Genomic DNA, 25,645 nt, shown 5'->3' with positions numbered 1-25,645 from the left:
ATTACGCATGTTAGGCCTAGGTTAGGTCTGGGATTTGCACTCATCAGGCTCATACTTTCGCATATTTCTCATACTTGTTGGCCAGATTCTGGGCTCTTTTTGGCTTGGATCACGTAGTAATGTGGGACCACACTGAAACAGTCGATTAAACCTGGTCTCGATCAATATTTTAGAGGATAACGCATGTTAGGTCTGGGTTAGGTCTGGGATTTGCCCTCTTCAGTCTCATACTTTCGCATTCATCACATCCTTGTTGGCCAGATCCTGGGTATTTTCTGGTTTGGATCACATAGTAATGTGGTACCACACTGAAACAGTCGATTAAACCAGGTTTCGATCAATATTTTAGAGGATAACGCATGTTAGGTCTATGTTAGTTCTGGGATTTGCTCCCATCAGGCTCAAACATTCGCATATTTCTCATACTTGATGGCCAGATCCTGGGCTTTTTCTGGTTTGGATCACGTAGTAATGTGGTACCACACTGAAACAGTCGACTAATCCTGGCCTCGGTCAATATTCTAGAGGATAACGCATGTTAGGTCTAGGTTAGGTCTGGGATTTGCACTCATCAGGCTCATACTTTCGCATATATCTCATACTAGATGGCCGGATTCTTGGCCTTTTATGGTTTAGATCACATAGTATTGTGGGACCACACTGAAACAGTCGATTAAACCTGGTCTCGATCAATATTTTAGAGGATAACGCATGTTAGGTCTAGGTTAGGTCTGGGATTTGCTCTCATCAGGCTCAAACTTTCGCATATCTCTCATACTTGTTGGCCAGATCCTGGGCTCTCACTGGTTTGGTTCACGTAGTAATGTGGTACCACACTGAAACAGTCGACTAATCCTGGTCTCGGTCAATATTCTAGAGGATAACGCATGTTAGGTCTAGGTTAGGTCTGGGATTTGCACTCATCAGGCTCATACTTTCGCATATATCTCATACTTGATGGCCGGATTCTTGGCCTTTTATGGTTTAGATCACGTAGTAATGCGGTACCACACTGAAACAGTCCATTAAACCTGGTTCCGATCAATATTTTTGAGGATAAGGCATGTTAGGTCTGGGTTAGGTCTGGGATTTGCTCTCATCAGGCTCATACATTCGCATATTTCTCATACTTGATGGCCAGATCCTGGGCTTTTTCTGGTTTGGATCACGTAGTAGTGTGGTACCACACTGAAACAGTCGACTAACCCTGGTCTCGGCCAATATTTTAGAGGATAACGCATGTTAGGTCTAGGTTAGGTCTGGGATTTGCACTCATCAGGCTCATACTTTCGCATATTTCTCATACTTGTTGGCCAGATTCAGGGCTTTTTTTGGCTTGGATCACGTAGTAATGTGGGACCACACTGAAACAGTCGATTAAACCTGGTCTCGATCAATATTTTAGAGGATAACGCATGTTAGGTCTGGGTTAGGTCTGGGATTTGCCCACTTCAGTCTCATAGTTTCGCATTCTTCACATCCTTGTTGGCCAGATCCTGGGTTTTTTCTGGTTTGGATCACATAGTAATGTGGTACCACACTGAAACAGTCGATTAAACCTGGTTTCGATCAATATTTTAGAGGATAACGCATGTCAGGTCTATGTTAGGTCTGGGATTTGCTCTGATCAGGCTCATACTTTCGCATATTTCTCATACTTGTTGACCAGATTCTGGGCTTTTTTTGGCTTGGATCACGTAGTAATGTGGGACCACACTGAAACAGTCGATTAAACCTGGTCTCGATCAATATTTTAGAGGATAACGCATGTTAGATCTGGGTTAGGTCTGGGATTTGCCCTCTTCAGTCTCATACTTTCGCATTCTTCACATCCTTGTTGGCCAGATCCTGGGTTTTTTCTGGTGTGGATCACATAGTAATGTGGTACCTCACTGAAACAGTCGACTAAACCTGGTCACGATCAATATTTTAGAGGATAACGCATGTTAGGTCTAGGTTAGGGCTGGGATTTGGTCTCATCAGGCTCATACATTCGCATATTTCTCATAGTTGATGGCCAGATCCTGGGCTTTTTCTGGTTTGGATCACGTAGTAATGTGGTACCACACTGAAACTGTCGACTAATGCTGGCCTCGGTCAATATTTTAGAGGATAACGCATGTTAGGTCGAGGTTAGGTCTGGGATTTGCTCTCATCAGGCTCATACTCTCGCATGTTTCTCATACTTGATGGCCAGATTCTGGGCTTTTTTTAGTTTGGATCACGCAGTAATGTGGTACCACACTGAAACAGACCATTAAACCTGGTTTCGATCAATATTCTAGAGGATAACACATGTTAGGTCTAGGTTAGGTCTGGGATTTGCACTCATCAGGCTCATACTTTCGCATATTTCTCATACTTGATGGCCAGATTCAGGGCTTTTTCTGGTTTGGATCACGTGGAAATGTGGTACCACACTGAAACAGTCAATTAGACCTAGTCTGGGTCAACATTTCAAAAGATAGCTCATGTTAGGTCTGGATTAGGTCTGGGATTTGCTCTCATCAGGCTCATACTTTCGCATATTTCTCATACTTGTTGGCCAGATTCTGGGCTTTTTTTGGCTTGGATCACCTAGTAATGTGGTACCACACTGAAACAGACCATTAAACCTGGTTTCGATCAATATTTTAGAGCATAACACATGTTAGGTCTAGGTTAGGTCTGGGATTTGGTCTCATCAGGCTCATACATTCGCATATTTGTCATACTTATTGGCCAGATTCTGGGCTTTTTTTGGCTTGGATCACGTAGTAATGTGGTACCACACTGAAACTGTCCATTAAACCTGGTCTCGATCAATATTTTAGAGGATAACGCATGTTAGGTCTGGGTTAGGTCTGGGATTTGCCCTCTTCAGTCTCATACTTTCGCATTCTTCACATCCTTGTTGGCCAGATCCTGGGTTTTTTCTGGTTTGGATCACATAGTAATGTGGTACCACACTGAAACAGTCGACTAAACCTGGTCACGGTCAATATTTTAGAGGATAACGCATGTTAGGTCTAGGTTAGGGCTGGGATTTGGTCTCATCAGGCTCATACAATCGCGCATTTCTCATACTTGATGGCCAGATCCTGGGCTTCTTCTGGTTTGGATCACGTAGTAATGTGGTACCACACTGAAACTGTCCATTAAACCTGGTTTCGATCAATATTTTAGAGGATAACGCATGTTAGGTCTTAGTTAGGTCTGGGATTTGCTCTCATCAGGCTCATACATTCGCATATTTCTCATACTTGATGGCCAGATCCTGGGCTTTTTCTGGTTTGGATCACGTAGTAATGTGGTACCATACTGAAACAGTCGACTAATCCTGGTCTCCGACAATATTTTAGAGGATGACGCATGTTAGGTCTAGGTTAGGTCTGGGATTTGCACTCATCAGGCTCATACTTTCGCATATTTCTGATACTTGATGGCCAGATTCTTGGCCTTTTATGGTTTAGATCACGTAGTAATGCGGTACCACACTGAAACAGTCCATTAAACATGGTTCCGATCAATATTTTTGAGGATAACGCATGTTATGGTCTCGGTTAGCTCTAAGATTTGCCCCTCATCAGGCTCATGATTTCGCATATTTCTCATACTTGTTGGCCAGATCCTGGGCTTTTTTTGGCTTGGATCAGGTAGTAGTGTGGTACCACACTGAAACAGTCGACTAATCCTGGTCTCGGTCAATATTTTAGAGGATAACGCATGTTAGGTCTAGGTTAGGTCTGGGATTTGCACTCATCAGGCACATACTTTCGCATATTTCTCATACTTGATGGCCAGATCCTGGGCTTTTTCTGGTTTGGATCACGTAGTAATGTGGGGCCACACTGAAACAGTCGATTAAACCTGGTCTCGATCAATATTTTAGAGGATAACGCATGTCAGGTCTATGTTAGGTCTGGGATTTGCTCTCATCAGGCTCATACTTTCGCATATCTCTCATACTTGTTGGCCAGATCCTGGGCTTTCACTGGTTTGGTTCACGTAGTAATGTGGGACCACACTGAAACAATCGATTAAACCTGGTCTCGATCAATATTTTAGAGGATAACGCATGTTAGGTCTGGGTTAGGTCTGGGATTTGCCCTCTTCAGTCTCATACTTTCGCATTCTTCACATCCTTCTTGGCCAGATCCTGGGTTTTTTCTGGTTTGGATCACATAGTAATGTCGTACCACACTGAAACAGTCGACCAAACCTGGTCACGATCAATATTTTAGACGATAACGCATGTTAGGTCTAGGTTAGCGCTGGGATTTGCTCCCATCAGGCTCATACTTTCGCATATTTCTGATACTTGATGGCCAGATTCTGGTCTTTTTCTAGTTTCATTCACGTAGTAATGCGGTACCACACTGACACAGTCCATTAAACCTGGTTTCGATCAAAATTTTAGAGGATAACGCATGTTAGGTCTAGGTTAGGCCTGGGATTTGCCCTCATCAGACTCATACATTCGCATATTTCTCATACTTGATGGCAGATCCTGGGCTTTTTCTGATTTGGATCACGTGGTAATGTGGTACCACACTGAAACAGTCGACTAATCCTGGTCTCGGTCAATATTTTAGAGGATAACGCATGTTAGGTCTAGGTTAGGTCTCGGATTTGCACCCGTCAGGCTCATACTTTCGCATATTTCTCATACTTGTTGGCCAGATTCTGGGCTTTTTTTGGCTTGGATCACGTAGTAATGTGGTACCACACTGAAACTGCCCATTAAACCTGGTTTCGATCAATATTTTAGAGGATAACGCATGTTAGGTCTGGGTTAGGTCTGGGATTTGCCCTCTTCAGTCTCATACTTTCGCATTCTTCACATCCTTGTTGGCCAGATCCTGGGTTTTTTCTGGTTTGGATCACATAGTAATGTGGTACCACACTGAAACCGTCGACTAAACCTGGTCACGATCAATATTTTAGAGGATAACGCATGTTAGGTCTAGGTTAGGGCTGGGATTTGGTCTCATCAGGCTCATACAATCGCGCATTTCCCATACTTGATGGCCAGATCCTGGGTTTTTTCTGGTTTGGATCACGTAGTAATGTGGTACCACACTGAAACTGTCCATTAAACCTGGTTTCGATCAATATTTTAGAGGATAACGTATGTTAGGTCTTAGTTAGGTCTGGGATTTGCTCTCATCAGGCTCATACATTCGCATATTTCTCATACTTGATGGCCAGATCCTGGGTTTTTTCTGGTTTGGATCACATAGTAATGTGGTACCACACTGAAACCGTCGACTAAACCTGGTCACGATCAATATTTTAGAGGATAACGCATGTTAGGTCTAGGTTAGGGCTGGGATTTGGTCTCATCAGGCTCATACAATCGCGCATTTGCCATACTTGATGGCCAGATCCTGGGCTTTTTCTGGTTTGGATCACGTAGTAATGTGGTACCACACTGAAATTGTCGACTAATGCTGGTCTCGGTCAATATTTTAGAGGATAACGCATGTTAGGTCTAGGTTAGGTCTGGGATTTGCTCTCATCAGGCTCATACATTCGCATATTTCTCATACTTGATGGCCAGATCCTGGGCTTCTTCTGGTTTGGATCACGTAGTAATGTGGTACCACACTGAAACAGTCGACTAACCCTGGTCTCGGCCAATATTTTAGAGGATAACGCATGTTAGGTCTAGGTTAGGTCTGGGATTTGCACTCATCAGGCTCATACTTTCGCATATTTCTCATACTTGTTGGCCAGATTCTGGGCTTTTTTTAGTTTGGATCACGCAGTAATGTGGTACCACACTGAAACAGACCATTAAACCTGGTTTCGATCAATATTTTAGAGGATAACACATGTTAGGTCTAGGTTAGGTCTGGGATTTGCACTCATCAGGCTCATACTTTCGCATATTTCTCATACTTGATGGCCAGATCCTGGGCTTTTTCTGGTTTGGATCACGTAGTAATGTGGTACCACACTGAAACTGTCGACTAATGCTGGCCTCGGTCAATATTTTAGAGGATAACGCATGTTAGGTCTAGATTAGGTCTGGGATTTGCTCTCATCAGGCTCATACTTTCGCATGTTTCTCATACTTGATGGCCAGATTCTGGGCTTTTTTTAGTTTGGATCACGCAGTAATGTGGTACCACACTGAAACAGACCATTAAACCTGGTTTCGATCAATATTTTAGAGGATAACACATGTTAGGTCTAGGTTAGGTCTGGGATTTGCACTCATCAGGCTCATACTTTCGCATATTTCTCATACTTGATGGCCAGATTCAGGGCTTTTTCTGGTTTGGATCACGTGGAAATGTGGTACCACACTGAAACAGTCAATTAGACCTAGTCTGGGTCAACATTTCAAAAGATAAGTCATGTTAGGTCTGGGTTAGGTCTGGGATTTGCTCTCATCAGGCTCATACTTTCGCATATTTCTCATACTTGTTGGCCAGATTCTGGGCTTTTTTTGGCTTGGATCACCTAGTAATGTGGTACCACACTGAAACAGACCATTAAACCTGGTTTCGATCAATATTTCAGGGCATAACACATGTTAGGTCTAGGTTAGGTCTGGGATTTGGTCTCATCAGGCTCATACATTCGCATACTTCTCATACTTGATGGCCAGATCCCGGGCTATTTCTGGTTTGGATCACGTGGTAATGCGTTACCCCACTGAAACAGTCGACTAATCCTGGTCTCGGACAATATTTTAGAGGATAACTCATGTTAGGTCTAGGTTAGGTCTGGGATTTGCTCTCATCAGGCTCATACATTCGCATTCTTCACATCCTTGTTGGCCAGATCCTGGGTTTTTTCCGGTTTGGATCACGTAGTAATGTGGTACCACACTGAAACAGTCGACTAAACCTGGTCACGATCAATATTTTAGAGGATAACGCATGTTAGGTCTAGGTTAGGGCTGGGATTTGCTCTCATGAGGCTCATACATTCGCATATATCTCATACTTGTTGACCAGATCCTGGGCTTTTTCTGGTTTGGATCACGTGGTAATGTGGTACCACACTGAAACAGTCGACTAATCCTGGTCTCGGTCAATATTTTAGAGGATAACGCATGTTAGGTCTAGGTTAGGTCTGGGATTTGCTCTCATCAGGCTCATACTTTCGCATGTTTCTCATACTTGATGGCCAGATTCTGGGCTTTTTTTAGTTTGGATCACGCAGTAATGTGGTACCACACTGAAACAGACCATTAAACCTGGTTTCGATCAATATTTTAGAGGATAACACATGTTAGGTCTAGGTTAGGTCTGGGATTTGCACTCATCAGGCTCATACTTTCGCATATTTCTCATACTTGATGGCCAGATTCAGGGCTTTTTCTGGTTTGGATCACGTGGAAATGTGGTACCACACTGAAACAGTCAATTAGACCTAGTCTGGGTCAACATTTCAAAAGATAACTCATGTTAGGTCTGGGTTAGGTCTGGGATTTGCTCTCATCAGGCTCATACTTTCGCATATTTCTCATACTTGTTGGCCAGATTCTGGGCTTTTTTTGGCTTGGATCACGTAGTAATGTGGTACCACACTGAAACTGTCCATTAAACCAGGTTTCGATCAATATTTTAGAGGATAACGCATGTTAGGTCTATGTTAGTTCTGGGATTTGCTCCCATCAGGCTCAAACATTCGCATATTTCTCATACTTGATGGCCAGATCCTGGGCTTTTTCTGGTTTGGATCACGTAGTAATGTGGTACCACACTGAAACAGTCGACTAATCCTGGTCTCGGTCAATATTCTGGAGGATAACGCATGTTAGGTCTAGGTTAGGTCTGGGATTTGCACTCATCAGGCTCATACTTTCGCATATATCTCATATTTGATGGCCGGATTCTTGGCCTTTTATGGTTTAGATCACGTAGTAATGCGGTACCACACTGAAACAGTCCATTAAACCTGGTTCCGATCAATATTTTTGAGGATAACGCATGTTAGGTCTGGGTTAGGTCTGGGATTTGCTCTCATCAGGCTCATACATTCGCATATTTCTCATACTTGATGGCCAGATCCTGGGCTTTTTCTGGTTTGGATCACGTGGAAATGTGGTACCACACTGAAACAGTCAATTAGACCTAGTCTGGGTCAACATTTCAAAAGATAACTCATGTTAGGTCTGGGTTAGGTCTGGGATTTGCTCTCATCAGGCTCATACTTTCGCATATTTCTCATACTTGTTGGCCAGATTCTGGGCTTTTTTTGGCTTGGATCACCTAGTAATGTGGTACCACACAGAAACAGACCATTAAACCTGGTTTCGATCAATATTTTAGAGCATAACACATGTTAGGTCTAGGTTAGGTCTGGGATTTGGTCACATCAGGCTCATACATTCGCATATTTCTCATATTTGATGGCCAGATCCCGGGCTATTTCTGGTTTGGATCACGTGGTAATGCGTTACCCCACTGAAACAGTCGACTAATCCTGGTCTCGGACAATATTTTAGAGGATAACTCATGTTAGGTCTAGGTTAGGTCTGGGATTTGCTCTCATCAGGCTCATACATTCGCATATTTCTCATACTTGATGGCCAGATCCTGGGCTTCTTCTGGTTTGGATCACGTAGTAATGTGGTACCACACTGAAACAGCCGACTAATCCTTGTCTCGGTCAATATTTTAGAGGATAACGCATGTTAGGTCTAGGTTAGGTCTGGGATTTGCACTCATCAGGCTCATACTTTCGCATATATCTCATACTTGATGGCCGCATTCTTGGCCTTTTATGGTTTAGATCACGTAGTAATGCGATACCACACTGAAACAGTCCATTAAACCTGGTTCCGATCAATATTTTTGAGGATAACGCATGTTAGGTCTGGGCTAGGTCTGGGATTTGCTCTCATCAGGCTCATACATTCGCATATTTCTCATACTTGATGGCCAGATCCTGGGCTTTTTCTGGTTTGGATCACGTAGTAATGTGGTACCACACTGAAACAGTCGACTAACCCTGGTCTCGGCCAATATTTTAGAGGATAACGCATGTTAGGTCTAGGTTAGGTCTGGGATTTGCACTCATCAGGCTCATACTTTCGCATATTTCTCATACTTGTTGGCCAGATTCTGGGCTTTTTTTAGTTTGGATCACGCAGTAATGTGGTACCACACTGAAACAGACCATTAAACCTGGTTTCGATCAATATTTTAGAGGATAACACATGTTAGGTCTAGGTTAGGTCTGGGATTTGCACTCATCAGGCTCATACTTTCGCATATTTCTCATACTTGATGGTCAGATTCAGGGCTTTTTCTGGTTTGGATCACGTGGAAATGTGGTACCACACTGAAACAGTCAATTAGACCTAGTCTGGGTCAACATTTCAAAAGATAACTCATGTTAGGTCTGGGTTAGGTCTGGGATTTGCTCTCATCAGGCTCATACTTTCGCATATTTCTCATACTTGTTGGCCAGATTCTGGGCTTTTTTTGGCTTGGATCACCTAGTAATGTGGTACCACACTGAAACAGACCATTAAACCTGGTTTCGATCAATATTTCAGAGGATAACACATGTTAGGTCTAGGTTAGGTCTGGGATTTGGTCTCATCAGGCTCATACATTCGCTTACTTCTCAAACTTGATGGCCAGATCCCGGGCTATTTCTGGTTTGGATCACGTGGTAATGCGTTACCCCACTGAAACAGTCGACTAATCCTGGTCTCGGACAATATTTTAGAGGATAACTCATGTTAGGTCTAGGTTAGGTCTGGGATTTGCTCTCATCAGGCTCATACATTCGCAATCTTCACATCCTTGTTGGCCAGATCCTGGGTTTTTTCCGGTTTGGATCACGTAGTAATGTGGTACCACACTGAAACAGTCGACTAAACCTGGTCACGATCAATATTTTAGAGGATAACGCATGTTAGGTCTAGGTTAGGGCTGGGATTTGCTCTCATGAGGCTCATACATTCGCATATATCTCATACTTGTTGACCAGATCCTGGGCTTTTTCTGGTTTGGATCACGTAGTAATGTGGTACCACACTGAAACAGTCGACTAATCCTGGTCTCGATCAATATTTTAGAGGATAACGCATGTTAGGTCTGGGTTAGGTCTCGGATTTGCACTCATCAGGCTCATACTTTCGCATATTTCTCATACTTGATGGCCAGATCCTGGGCTTTTTCTAGTTTGGATCACGTAGTAATGTGGTACCACACTGACACAGTCGACTAATCCTGGTCTCGGCCAATATTTTAGAGGATAACGCATGTTAGGTCTAGGTTAGGTCTCGGATTTGCACTCATCAGGCTCATACATTCGCATTCTTCACATCCTTGTTGGCCAGATCCTGGGTTTTTTCCGGTTTGGATCACGTAGTAATGTGGTACCACACTGAAACAGTCCATTGAACCTGGTTTCGATCAATATTTTAGAGGATAACGCATGTTAGGTCTAGGTTAGGGCTGGGATTTGCTCTCATGAGGCTCATACATTCGCATATATCTCATACTTGTTGACCAGATCCTGGGCTTTTTCTGGTTTGGATCACGTAGTAATGTGGTACCACACTGAAACAGTCGACTAATCCTGGTCTCGATCAATATTTTAGAGGATAACGCATGTTAGGTCTGGGTTAGGTCTCGGATTTGCACTCATCAGGCTCATACTTTCGCATATTTCTCATACTTGATGGCCAGATCCTGGGCTTTTTCTGGTTTGGATCACGTAGTAATGTGGTACCACACTGAAACAGTCGACTAATCCTGGTCTCGGCCAATATTTTAGAGGATAACGCATGTTAGGTCTAGGTTAGGTCTCGGATTTGCACTCATCAGGCTCATACTTTCGCATATTTCTCATACTTGATGGCCAGATCCTGGGCTTTTTCTGGTTTGGATCACGTAGTAATGTGGGACCACACTGAAACAGTCGATTAAACCTGGTCTCGATCAATATTTTAGAGGATAACGCATGTTAGGTCTGGGTTAGGTCTGGGATTTGCCCTCTTCAGTCTCATACTTTCGCATTCTTCACATCCTTGTTGGCCAGATCCTGGGTTTTTTCTGGTTTGGATCACATAGTAATGTGGTACCACACTGAAACAGTCGACTAAACCTGGTCACGATCAATATTTTAGAGGATAACGCATGTTAGGTCTAGGTTAGGGCTGGGATTTGGTCTCATCAGGCTCATACATTCGCATATTTCTCATACTTGATGGCCAGATCCTGGGCTTTTTCTGGTTTGGATCACGTAGTAATGTGGTACCACACTGAAACTGTCGACTAATGCTGGCCTCGGTCAATATTTTAGAGGATAACGCATGTTAGGTCTAGGTTAGGTCTGGGATTTGCACTCATCAGGCTCATACTTTCGCATATTTCTCATACTTGATGGCCAGATTCAGGGCTTTTTCTGGTTTGGATCACGTGGAAATGTGGTACCACACTGAAACAGTCAATTAGACCTAGTCTGGGTCAACATTTCAAAAGATAACTCATGTTAGGTCTGGGTTAGGTCTGGGATTTGCTCTCATCAGGCTCATACTTTCGCATATTTCTCATACTTGTTGGCCAGATTCTGGGCTTTTTTTGGCTTGGATCACCTAGTAATGTGGTACCACACTGAAACAGACCATTAAACCTGGTTTCGACCAATATTTTAGAGCATAACACATGTTAGGTCTAGGTTAGGTCTGGGATTTGGTCTCATCAGGCTCATACATTCGCATATTTCTCATACTTGTTGGCCAGATTCTGGGCTTTTTTTGGCTTGATCACGTAGTAATGTGGTACCACACTGAAACTGTCCATTAAACCTGGTCTCGATCAATATTTTAGAGGATAACGCATGTTAGGTCTGGGTTAGGTCTGGGATTTGCCCTCTTCAGTCTCATACTTTCGCATTCTTCACATCCTTGTTGGCCAGATCCTGGGTTTTTTCTGGTTTGGATCACATAGTAATGTGGTACCACACTGAAACAGTCGACTAAACCTGGTCACGATCAATATTTTAGAGGATAACGCATGTTAGGTCTAGGTTAGGGCTGGGATTTGGTCTCATCAGGCTCATACAATCGCGCATTTCTCATACTTGATGGCCAGATCCTGGGCTTCTTCTGGTTTGGATCACGTAGTAATGTGGTACCACACTGAAATTGTCGACTAATGCTGGTTTCGGTCAATATTTTAGAGGATAACGCATGCTAGGTCTAGGTTAGGTCTGGGATTTGCATTCATCTGGCTCATACTTTCGCATATTTCTCATACTTGTTGGCCAGATTCTGGGCTTTTTTTGGCTTGGATCACGTAGTAATGTGGTACCACACTGAAACTGTCCATTAAACCTGGTTTCGATCAATATTTTAGAGGATAACGCATGTTAGGTCTTAGTTAGGTCTGGGATTTGCTCTCATCAGCCTCATACATTCGCATATTTCTCATACTTGATGGCCAGATCCTGGGCTTTTTCTGGTTTGGATCACGTAGTAATGTGGTACCATACTGAAACAGTCGACTAATCCTGGTCTCGGTCAATATTTTAGAGGATGACGCATGTTAGGTCTAGGTTAGGTCTGGGATTTGCACTCATCAGGCTCATACTTTCGCATATTTCTGATACTTGATGGCCAGATTCTTGGCCTTTTATGGTTTAGATCACGTAGTAATGCGGTACCACACTGAAACAGTCCATTAAACCTGGTTCCGAACAATATTTTTGAGGATAACGCATGTTATGGTCTCGGTTAGCTCTAGGATTTGCCCCTCATCAGGCTCATGATTTCGCATATTTCTCATACTTGTTGGCCAGATCCTGGGCTTTTTTTGGCTTGGATCAGGTAGTAGTGTGGTACCACACTGAAACAGTCGACTAATCCTGGTCTCGGTCAATATTTTAGAGGATAACGCATGTTAGCTCTAGGTTAGGTCTGGGATTTGCACTCATCAGGCACATACTTTCGCATATTTCTCATACTTGATGGCCAGATCCTGGGCTTTTTCTGGTTTGGATCACGTAGTAATGTGGGACCACACTGAAACAGTCGATTAAACCTGGTCTCGATCAATATTTTAGAGGATAACGCATGTCAGGTCTATGTTAGGTCTGGGATTTGCTCTCATCAGGCTCATACTTTCGCATATCTCTCATACTTGTTGGCCAGATCCTGCGCTTTCACTGGTTTGGTTCACGTAGTAATGTGGGACCACACTGAAACAATCGATTAAACCTGGTCTCGATCAATATTTTAGAGGATAACGCATGTTAGGTGTGGGTTAGGTCTGGGATTTGCCCTCTTCAGTCTCATACTTTCGCATTCTTCACATCCTTCTTGGCCAGATCCTGGGTTTTTTCTGGTTTGGATCACATAGTAATGTGGTACCACACTGAAACAGTCGACCAAACCTGGTCACGATCAATATTTTAGACGATAACGCATGTTAGGTCTAGGTTAGCGCTGGGATTTGCTCCCATCAGGCTCACACTTTCGCATATTTCTGATACTTGATGGCCAGATTCTGGTCTTTTTCTAGTTTCGATCACGTAGTAATGCGGTACCACACTGAAACAGTCCATTAAACCTGGTTTCGATCAAAATTTTAGAGGATAACGCATGTTAGGTCTAGGTTAGGCCTGGGATTTGCCCTCGTCAGACTCATACATTCGCATATTTCTCATACTTGATGGCAGATCCTGGGCTTTTTCTGGTTTGGATCACGTGGTAATGTGGTACCACACTGAAACAGTCGACTAATCCTGGTCTCGGTCAATATTTTAGAGGATAACGCATGTTAGGTCTAGGTTAGGACTCGGATTTGCACTCGTCAGGCTCATACTTTCGCATATTTCTCATACTTGTTGGCCAGATTCTGGGCTTTTTTTGGCTTGGATCACGTAGTAATGTGGTACCACACTGAAACTGTCCATTAAACCTGGTTTCGATCAATATTTTAGAGGATAACGCATGTTAGGTCTGGGTTAGGTCTGGGATTTGCCCTCTTCAGTCTCATACTTTCGCATTCTTCACATCCTTGTTGGCCAGATCCTGGGTTTTTTCTGGTTTGGATCACATAGTAATGTGGTACCACACTGAAACCGTCGACTAAACCTGGTCACGATCAATATTTTAGAGGATAACGCATGTTAGGTCTAGGTTAGGGCTGGGATTTGGTCTCATCAGGCTCATACAATCGCGCATTTCCCATACTTGATGGCCAGATCCTGGGCTTTTTCTGGTTTGGATCACGTAGTAATGTGGTACCACACTGAAATTGTCGACTAATGCTGGTCTCGGTCAATATTTTAGAGGATAACGCATGTTAGGTCTAGGTTAGGTCTGGGATTTGCATTCATCTGGCTCATACTTTCGCATATTTCTCATACTTGTTGGCCAGATTCTGGGCTTTTTTTGGCTTGGATCACGTAGTAATGTGGTACCACACTGAAACTGTCCATTAAACCTGGTTTCGATCAATATTTTAGAGGATAACGCATGTTAGGTCTAGGTTAGGTCTGGGATTTGCACTCATCAGGCACATACTTTCGCATATTTCTCATACTTGATGGCCAGATCCTGGGCTTTTTCTGGTTTGGATCACGTAGTAATGTGGGACCACACTGAAACAGTCGATTAAACCTGGTCTCGATCAATATTTTAGAGGATAACGCATGTCAGGTCTATGTTAGGTCTGGGATTTGCTCTCATCAGGCTCATACTTTCGCATATCTCTCATACTTGTTGGCCAGATCCTGGGCTTTCACTGGTTTGGTTCACGTAGTAATGTGGGACCACACTGAAACAATCGATTAAACCTGGTCTCGATCAATATTTTAGAGGATAACGCATGTTAGGTCTGGGTTAGGTCTGGGATTTGCCCTCTTCAGTCTCATACTTTCGCATTCTTCACATCCTTCTTGGCCAGATCCTGGGTTTTTTCTGGTTTGGATCACATAGTAATGTGGTACCACACTGAAACAGTCGACCAAACCTGGTCACGATCAATATTTTAGACGATAACGCATGTTAGGTCTAGGTTAGCGCTGGGATTTGCTCCCATCAGGCTCATACTTTCGCATATTTCTGATACTTGATGGCCAGATTCTGGTCTTTTTCTAGTTTCGATCACGTAGTAATGCGGTACCACACTGAAACAGTCCATTAAACCTGGTTTCGATCAAAATTTTAGAGGATAACGCATGTTAGGTCTAGGTTAGGCCTGGGATTTGCCCTCATCAGACTCATACATTCGCATATTTCTCATACTTGATGGCAGATCCTGGGCTTTTTCTGGTTTGGATCACGTGGTAATGTGGTACCACACTGAAACAGTCGACTAATCCTGGTCTCGGTCAATATTTTAGAGGATAACGCATGTTAGGTCTAGGTTAGGTCTCGGATTTGCACCCGTCAGGCTCATACTTTCGCATATTTCTCATACTTGTTGGCCAGATTCTGGGCTTTTTTTGGCTTGGATCACGTAGTAATGTGGTACCACACTGAAACTGTCCATTAAACCTGGTTTCGATCGATATTTTAGAGGATAACGCATGTTAGGTCTGGGTTAGGTCTGGGATTTGCCCTCTTCAGTCTCATACTTTCGCATTCTTCACATCCTTGTTGGCCAGATCCTGGGTTTTTTCTGGTTTGGATCACATAGTAATGTGGTACCACACTGAAACCGTCGACTAAACCTGGTCACGATCAATATTTTAGAGGATAACGCATGTTAGGTCTAGGTTAGGGCTGGGATTTGGTCTCATCAGGCTCATACAATCGCGCATTTCCCATACTTGATGGCCAGATCCTGGGCTTTTTCTGGTTTGGATCACGTAGTAATGTGGTACCACACTGAAATTGTCGACTAATGCTGGTCTCGGTCATTATTTTAGAGGATAACGCATGTTAGGTCTAGGTTAGGTTTGGGATTTGCATTCATCTGGCTCATACTTTCGCATATTTCTCATACTTGTTGGCCAGATTCTGGGCTTTTTTTGGCTTGGATCACGTAGTAATGTGGTACCACACTGAAACTGTCCATTAAACCTGGTTTCGATCAATATTTTAGAGGATAACGCATGTTAGGTCTTAGTTAGGTCTGGGATTTGCTCTCATCAGGCTCATACATTCGCATATTTCTCATACTTGATGGCCAGATCCTGGGTTTTTTCTGGTTTGGATCACATAGTAATGTGGTACCACACTGAAACCGTCGACTAAACCTGGTCACGATCAATATTTTAGAGGATAACGCATGTTAGGTCTAGGTTAGGGCTGGGATTTGGTCTCATCAGGCTCATACAATCGCGCATTTCCCATACTTGATGGCCAGATCCTGGGCTTTTTCTGGTTTGGATCACGTAGTAATGTGGTACCACACTGAAATTGTCGACTAATGCTGGTCTCGGTCAATATTTTAGAGGATAACGCATGTTAGGTCTAGGTTAGGTCTGGGATTTGCATTCATCTGGCTCATACTTTCGCATATTTCTCATACTTGTTGGCCAGATTCTGGGCTTTTTTTGGCTTGGATCACGTAGTAATGTGGTACCACACTGAAACTGTCCATTAAACCTGGTTTCGATCAATATTTTAGAGGATAACGCATGTTAGGTCTTAGTTAGGTCTGGGATTTGCCCCTCATCAGGCTCATGATTTCGCATATTTCTCATACTTGTTGGCCAGATCCTGGGCTTTTTTTGGCTTGGATCAGGTAGTAGTGTGGTACCACACTGAAACAGTCGACTAATCCTGGTCTCGGTCAATATTTTAGAGGATAACGCATGTTAGGTCTAGGTTAGGTCTGGGATTTGCACTCATCAGGCACATACTTTCGCATATTTCTCATACTTGATGGGCAGATCCTGGGCTTTTTCTGGTTTGGATCACGTAGTAATGTGGTACCACACTGAAACTGTCCATTAAACCTGGTTTCGATCAATATTTTAGAGGATAACGCATGTTAGGTCTTAGTTAGGTCTGGGATTTGCTCTCATCAGGCTCATACATTCGCATATTTCTCATACTTGATGGCCAGATCCTGGGCTTTTTCTGGTTTGGATCACGTAGTAATGTGGTACCATACTGAAACAGTCGACTAATCCTGGTCTCGGTCAATATTTTAGAGGATGACGCATGTTAGGTCTAGGTTAGGTCTGGGATTTGCACTCATCAGGCTCATACTTTCGCATATTTCTGATACTTGATGGCCAGATTCTTGGCCTTTTATGGTTTAGATCACGTAGTAATGCGGTACCACACTGAAACAGTCCATTAAACCTGGTTCCGAACAATATTTTTGAGGATAACGCATGTTATGGTCTCGGTTAGCTCTAGGATTTGCCCCTCATCAGGCTCATGATTTCGCATATTTCTCATACTTGTTGGCCAGATCCTGGGCTTTTTTTGGCTTGGATCAGGTAGTAGTGTGGTACCACACTGAAACAGTCGACTAATCCTGGTCTCGGTCAATATTTTAGAGGATAACGCATGTTAGGTCTAGGTTAGGTCTGGGATTTGCACTCATCAGGCACATACTTTCGCATATTTCTCATACTTGATGGCCAGATCCTGGGCTTTTTCTGGTTTGGATCACGTAGTAATGTGGGACCACACTGAAACAGTCGATTAAACCTGGTCTCGATCAATATTTTAGAGGATAACGCATGTCAGGTCTATGTTAGGTCTGGGATTTGCTCTCATCAGGCTCATACTTTCGCATATCTCTCATACTTGTTGGCCAGATCCTGCGCTTTCACTGGTTTGGTTCACGTAGTAATGTGGGACCACACTGAAACAATCGATTAAACCTGGTCTCGATCAATATTTTAGAGGATAACGCATGTTAGGTGTGGGTTAGGTCTGGGATTTGCCCTCTTCAGTCTCATACTTTCGCATTCTTCACATCCTTCTTGGCCAGATCCTGGGTTTTTTCTGGTTTGGATCACATAGTAATGTGGTACCACACTGAAACAGTCGACCAAACCTGGTCACGATCAATATTTTAGACGATAACGCATGTTAGGTCTAGGTTAGCGCTGGGATTTGCTCCCATCAGGCTCACACTTTCGCATATTTCTGATACTTGATGGCCAGATTCTGGTCTTTTTCTAGTTTCGATCACGTAGTAATGCGGTACCACACTGAAACAGTCCATTAAACCTGGTTTCGATCAAAATTTTAGAGGATAACGCATGTTAGGTCTAGGTTAGGCCTGGGATTTGCCCTCATCAGACTCATACATTCGCATATTTCTCATACTTGATGGCAGATCCTGGGCTTTTTCTGGTTTGGATCACGTGGTAATGTGGTACCACACTGAAACAGTCGACTAATCCTGGTCTCGGTCAATATTTTAGAGGATAACGCATGTTAGGTCTAGGTTAGGTCTCGGATTTGCACTCGTCAGGCTCATACTTTCGCATATTTCTCATACTTGTTGGCCAGATTCTGGGCTTTTCTTGGCTTGGATCACGTAGTAATGTGGTACCACACTGAAACTGTCCATTAAACCTGGTTTCGATCAATATTTTAGAGGATAACGCATGTTAGGTCTGGGTTAGGTCTGGGATTTGCCCTCTTCAGTCTCATACTTTCGCATTCTTCACATCCTTGTTGGCCAGATCCTGGGTTTTTTCTGGTTTGGATCACATAGTAATTTGGTACCACACTGAAACCGTCGACTAAACCTGGTCACGATCAATATTTTAGAGGATAACGCATGTTAGGTCTAGGTTAGGGCTGGGATTTGGTCTCATCAGGCTCATACAATCGCGCATTTCCCGTACTTGATGGCCAGATCCTGGGCTTTTTCTGGTTTGGATCACGTAGTAATGTGGTACCACACTGAAATTGTCGACTAATGCTGGTCTCGGTCAATATTTTAGAGGATAACGCATGTTAGGTCTAGGTTAGGTCGGGGATTTGCATTCATCTGGCTCATACTTTCGCATATTTCTCATACTTGTTGGCCAGATTCTGGGCTTTTTTTGGCTTGGATCACGTAGTAATGTGGTACCACACTGAAACTGTCCATTAAACCTGGTTTCGATCAATATTTTAGAGGATAACGCATGTTAGGTCTAGGTTAGGTCTGGGATTTGCACTCATCAGGCACATACTTTCGCATATTTCTCATACTTGATGGCCAGATCCTGGGCTTTTTCTGGTTTGGATCACGTAGTAATGTGGGACCACACTGAAACAGTCGATTAAACCTGGTCTCGATCAATATTTTAGAGGATAACGCATGTCAGGTCTATGTTAGGTCTGGGATTTGCTCTCATCAGGCTCATACTTTCGCATATCTCTCATACTTGTTGGCCAGATCCTGGGCTTTCACTGGTTTGGTTCACGTAGTAATGTGGGACCACACTGAAACAATCGATTAAACCTGGTCTCGATCAATATTTTAGAGGATAACGCATGTTAGGTCTGGGTTAGGTCTGGGATTTGCCCTCTTCAGTCTCATACTTTCGCATTCTTCACATCCTTCTTGGCCAGATCCTGGGTTTTTTCTGGTTTGGATCACATAGTAATGTGGTACCACACTGAAACAGTCGACCAAACCTGGTCACGATCAATATTTTAGACGATAACGCATGTTAGGTCTAGGTTAGCGCTGGGATTTGCTCCCATCAGGCTCATACTTTCGCATATTTCTCATACTTGATGGCCAGATTCTGGTCTTTTTCTAGTTTCGATCACGTAGTAATGCGGTACCACACTGAAACAGTCCATTAAACCTGGTTTCGATCAAAATTTTAGAGGATAACGCATGTTAGGTCTAGGTTAGGCCTGGGATTTGCCCTCATCAGACTCATACATTCGCATATTTCTCATACTTGATGGCAGATCCTGGGCTTTTTCTGGTTTGGATCACGTGGTAATGTGGTACCACACTGAAACAGTCGACTAATCCTGGTCTCGGTCAATATTTTAGAGGATAACGCATGTTAGGTCTAGGTTAGGTCTCGGATTTGCACTTGTCAGGCTCATACTTTCGCATATTTCTCATACTTGTTGGCCAGATTCTGGGCTTTTTTTGGCTTGGATCACGTAGTAATGTGGTACCACACTGAAACTGTCCATTAAACCTGGTTTCGATCAATATTTTAGAGGATAACGCATGTTAGGTCTGGGTTAGGTCTGGGATTTGCCCTCTTCAGTCTCATACTTTCGCATTCTTCACATCCTTGTTGGCCAGATCCTGGGTTTTTTCTGGTTTGGATCACATAGTAATGTGGTACCACACTGAAACCGTCGACTAAACCTGGTCACGATCAATATTTTAGAGGATAACGCATGTTAGGTCTAGGTTAGGGCTGGGATTTGGTCTCATCAGGCTCATACAATCGCGCATTTCCCATACTTGATGGCCAGATCCTGGGCTTTTTCTGGTTTGGATCACGTAGTAATGTGGTACCACACTGAAATTGTCGACTAATGCTGGTCTCGGTCAATATTTTAGAGGATAACGCATGTTAGGTCTAGGTTAGGTCTGGGATTTGCATTCATCTGGCTCATACTTTCGCATATTTCTCATACTTGTTGGCCAGATTCTGGGCTTTTTTTGGCTTGGATCACGTAGTAATGTGGTACCACACTGAAACTGTCCATTAAACCTGGTTTCGATCAATATTTTAGAGGATAACGCATGTTAGGTCTAGGTTAGGTCTGGGATTTGCACTCATCAGGCACATACTTTCGCATATTTCTCATACTTGATGGCCAGATCCTGGGCTTTTTCTGGTTTGGATCACGTAGTAATGTGGGACCACACTGAAACAGTCGATTAAACCTGGTCTCGATCAATATTTTAGAGGATAACGCATGTCAGGTCTATGTTAGGTCTGGGATTTGCTCTCATCAGGCTCATACTTTCGCATATCTCTCATACTTGTTGGCCAGATCCTGGGCTTTCACTGGTTTGGTTCACGTAGTAATGTGGGACCACACTGAAACAATCGATTAAACCTGGTCTCGATCAATATTTTAGAGGATAACGCATGTTAGGTCTGGGTTAGGTCTGGGATTTGCCCTCTTCAGTCTCATACTTTCGCATTCTTCACATCCTTCTTGGCCAGATACTGGGTTTTTTCTGGTTTGGATCACATAGTAATGTGGTACCACACTGAAACAGTCGACCAAACCTGGTCACGATCAATATTTTAGACGATAACGCATGTTAGGTCTAGGTTAGCGCTGGGATTTGCTCCCATCAGGCTCATACTTTCGCATATTTCTCATACTTGATGGCCAGATTCTGGTCTTTTTCTAGTTTCGATCACGTAGTAATGCGGTACCACACTGAAACAGTCCATTAAACCTGGTTTCGATCAAAATTTTAGAGGATAACGCATGTTAGGTCTAGGTTAGGCCTGGGATTTGCCCTCATCAGACTCATACATTCGCATATTTCTCATACTTGATGGCAGATCCTGGGCTTTTTCTGGTTTGGATCACGTGGTAATGTGGTACCACACTGAAACAGTCGACTAATCCTGGTCTCGGTCAATATTTTAGAGGATAACGCATGTTAGGTCTAGGTTAGGTCTCGGATTTGCACCCGTCAGGCTCATACTTTCGCATATTTCTCATACTTGTTGGCCAGATTCTGGGCTTTTTTTGGCTTGGATCACGTAGTAATGTGGTACCACACTGAAACTGTCCATTAAACCTGGTTTCGATCGATATTTTAGAGGATAACGCATGTTAGGTCTGGGTTAGGTCTGGGATTTGCCCTCTTCAGTCTCATACTTTCGCATTCTTCACATCCTTGTTGGCCAGATCCTGGGTTTTTTCTGGTTTGGATCACATAGTAATGTGGTACCACACTGAAACCGTCGACTAAACCTGGTCACGATCAATATTTTAGAGGATAACGCATGTTAGGTCTAGGTTAGGGCTGGGATTTGGTCTCATCAGGCTCATACAATCGCGCATTTCCCATACTTGATGGCCAGATCCTGGGCTTTTTCTGGTTTGGATCACGTAGTAATGTGGTACCACACTGAAATTGTCGACTAATGCTGGTCTCGGTCATTATTTTAGAGGATAACGCATGTTAGGTCTAGGTTAGGTCTGGGATTTGCATTCATCTGGCTCATACTTTCGCATATTTCTCATACTTGTTGGCCAGATTCTGGGCTTTTTTTGGCTTGGATCACGTAGTAATGTGGTACCACACTGAAACTGTCCATTAAACCTGGTTTCGATCAATATTTTAGAGGATAGCGCATGTTAGGTCTTAGTTAGGTCTGGGATTTGCTCTCATCAGGCTCATACATTCGCATATTTCTCATACTTGATGGCCAGATCCTGGGTTTTTTCTGGTTTGGATCACATAGTAATGTGGTACCACACTGAAACCGTCGACTAAACCTGGTCACGATCAATATTTTAGAGGATAACGCATGTTAGGTCTAGGTTAGGGCTGGGATTTGGTCTCATCAGGCTCATACAATCGCGCATTTCCCATACTTGATGGCCAGATCCTGGGATTTTTCTGGTTTGGATCACGTAGTAATGTGGTACCACACTGAAATTGTCGACTAATGCTGGTCTCGGTCAATATTTTAGAGGATAACGCATGTTAGGTCTAGGTTAGGTCTGGGATTTGCATTCATCTGGCTCATACTTTCGCATATTTCTCATACTTGTTGGCCAGATTCTGGGCTTTTTTTGGCTTGGATCACGTAGTAATGTGGTACCACACTGAAACTGTCCATTAAACCTGGTTTCGATCAATATTTTAGAGGATAACGCATGTTAGGTCTTAGTTAGGTCTGGGATTTGCCCCTCATCAGGCTCATGATTTCGCATATTTCTCATACTTGTTGGCCAGATCCTGGGCTTTTTTTGGCTTGGATCAGGTAGTAGTGTGGTACCACACTGAAACAGTCGACTAATCCTGGTCTCGGTCAATATTTTAGAGGATAACGCATGTTAGGTCTAGGTTAGGTCTGGGATTTGCACTCATCAGGCACATACTTTCGCATATTTCTCATACTTGATGGGCAGATCCTGGGCTTTTTCTTGTTTGGATCACGTAGTAATGTGGGACCACACTGAAACAGTCGATTAAACCTGGTCTCGATCAATATTTTAGAGGGTAACGCATGTCAGGTCTATGTTAGGTCTGGGATTTGCTCTCATCAGGCTCAAACTTTCGCATATCTCTCATACTTGTTGGCCAGATCCTGGGCTCTCACTGGTTTGGTTCACGTAGTAATGTGGGACCACACTGAAACAATCGATTAAACCTGGTGTCGATCAATATTTTAGAGGATAACGCATGTTAGGTCTGGGTTAGGTCTGGGATTTGCCCTCATCAGACTCATACATTCGCATATTTCTCATACTTGATGGCCTGATCCTGGGCTTTTTCTGGTTTGGATCACGTGGTAATGTGGTACCACACTGAAACAGTCGACTAATCCTGGTCTCGGTCAATATTTTAGAGGATAACGCATGTTAGGTCTAGGTTAGGTCTCGGATTTGCACTCGTCAGGCTCATACTTTCGCATTCATCACATCCTTGTTGGACAGATCCTGGGTTTTTTCTGGTTTGGATCACATAGTAATGTGGTACCACACTGAAACAGTCGACTAAACCTGGTCACGATCAATATTTTAGACGATAACGCATGTTAGGTCTAGGTTAGGGCTGGGATTTGCTCCCATCAGGCTCATACTTTCGCATATTTCTGATACTTGATGGCCAGATTCTGGTCTTTTTCTAGTTTCGATCACGTATTAAAGCGGTACCACACTGAAACAGTCCATTAAACCTGGTTTCAATCAAAATTTTAGAGGATAACGCATGTTAGGTCTAGGTTAGGCCTGGGATTTGCCCTCATCAGACTCATACATTCGCATATTTCTCATACTTGATGGCCTGATCCTGGGCTTTTTCTGGTTTGGATCACGTGGTAATGTGGTACCACACTGAAACAGTCGACTAATCCTGGTCTCGGTCAATATTTTAGAGGATAACGCATGTTAGGTCTAGGTTAGGTCTCGGATTTGCACTCGTCAGGCTCATACTTTCGCATATTTCTCATACTTGTTGGCCAGATTCTGGGCTTTTTTTGGCTTGGATCACGTAGTAATGTGGTACCACACTGAAACTGTCCATTAAACCAGGTTTCGATCAATATTTTAGAGGATAACGCATGTTAGGTCTATGTTAGTTCTGGGATTTGCTCCCATCAGGCTCAAACATTCGCATATTTCTCATACTTGATGGCCAGATCCTGGGCTTTTTCTGGTTTGGATCACGTAGTAATGTGGTACCACACTGAAACAGTCGACTAATCCTGGTCTCGGTCAATATTCTGGAGGATAACGCATGTTAGGTCTAGGTTAGGTCTGGGATTTGCACTCATCAGGCTCATACTTTCGCATATATCTCATATTTGATGGCCGGATTCTTGGCCTTTTATGGTTTAGATCACGTAGTAATGCGGTACCACACTGAAACAGTCCATTAAACCTGGTTCCGATCAATATTTTAGAGGATAACGCATGTTAGGTCTGGGTTAGGTCTGGGATTTGCTCTCATCAGGCTCATACATTCGCATATTTCTCATACTTGATGGCCAGATCCTGGGCTTTTTCTGGTTTGGATCACGTGGAAATGTGGTACCACACTGAAACAGTCAATTAGACCTAGTCTGGGTCAACATTTCAAAAGATAACTCATGTTAGGTCTGGGTTAGGTCTGGGATTTGCTCTCATCAGGCTCATACTTTCGCATATTTCTCATACTTGTGGGCCAGATTCTGGGCTTTTTTTGGCTTGGATCACCTAGTAATGTGGTACCACACTGAAACAGACCATTAAACCTGGTTTCGATCAATATTTTAGAGCATAACACATGTTAGGTCTAGGTTAGGTCTGGGATTTGGTCTCATCAGGCTCATACATTCGCATATTTCTCATACTTGATGGCCAGATCCCGGGCTATTTCTGGTTTGGATCACGTGGTAATGCGTTACCCCACTGAAACAGTCGACTAATCCTGGTCTCGGACAATATTTTAGAGGATAACTCATGTTAGGTCTAGGTTAGGTCTGGGATTTGCTCTCATCAGGCTCATACATTCGCATATTTCTCATACTTGATGGCCAGATCCTGGGCTTCTTCTGGTTTGGATCACGTAGTAATGTGGTACCACACTGAAACAGCCGACTAATCCTGGTCTCGGTCAATATTTTAGAGGATAACGCATGTTAGGTCTAGGTTAGGTCTGGGATTTGCACTCATCAGGCTCATACTTTCGCATATATCTCATACTTGATGGCCGCATTCTTGGCCTTTTATGGTTTAGATCACGTAGTAATGCGGTACCACACTGAAACAGTCCATTAAACCTGGTTCCGATCAATATTTTTGAGGATAACGCATGTTAGGTCTGGGCTAGGTCTGGGATTTGCTCTCATCAGGCTCATACATTCGCATATTTCTCATACTTGATGGCCAGATCCTGGGCTTTTTCTGGTTTGGATCACGTAGTAATGTGGTACCACACTGAAACAGTCGACTAACCCTGGTCTCGGCCAATATTTTAGAGGATAACGCATGTTAGGTCTAGGTTAGGTCTGGGATTTGCACTCATCAGGCTCATACTTTCGCATATTTCTCATACTTGTTGGCCAGATTCTGGGCTTTTTTTAGTTTGGATCACGCAGTAATGTG

This window comes from Colletes latitarsis, chromosome 1 (assembly GCF_051014445.1).
Source record: "Colletes latitarsis isolate SP2378_abdomen chromosome 1, iyColLati1, whole genome shotgun sequence".
In the NCBI taxonomy this organism is placed as follows: Eukaryota; Metazoa; Arthropoda; class Insecta; order Hymenoptera; family Colletidae; genus Colletes; species Colletes latitarsis.
The sequence above is the reverse complement of the archived record's forward strand: the minus strand, read 5'-3'. Positions refer to the sequence as shown.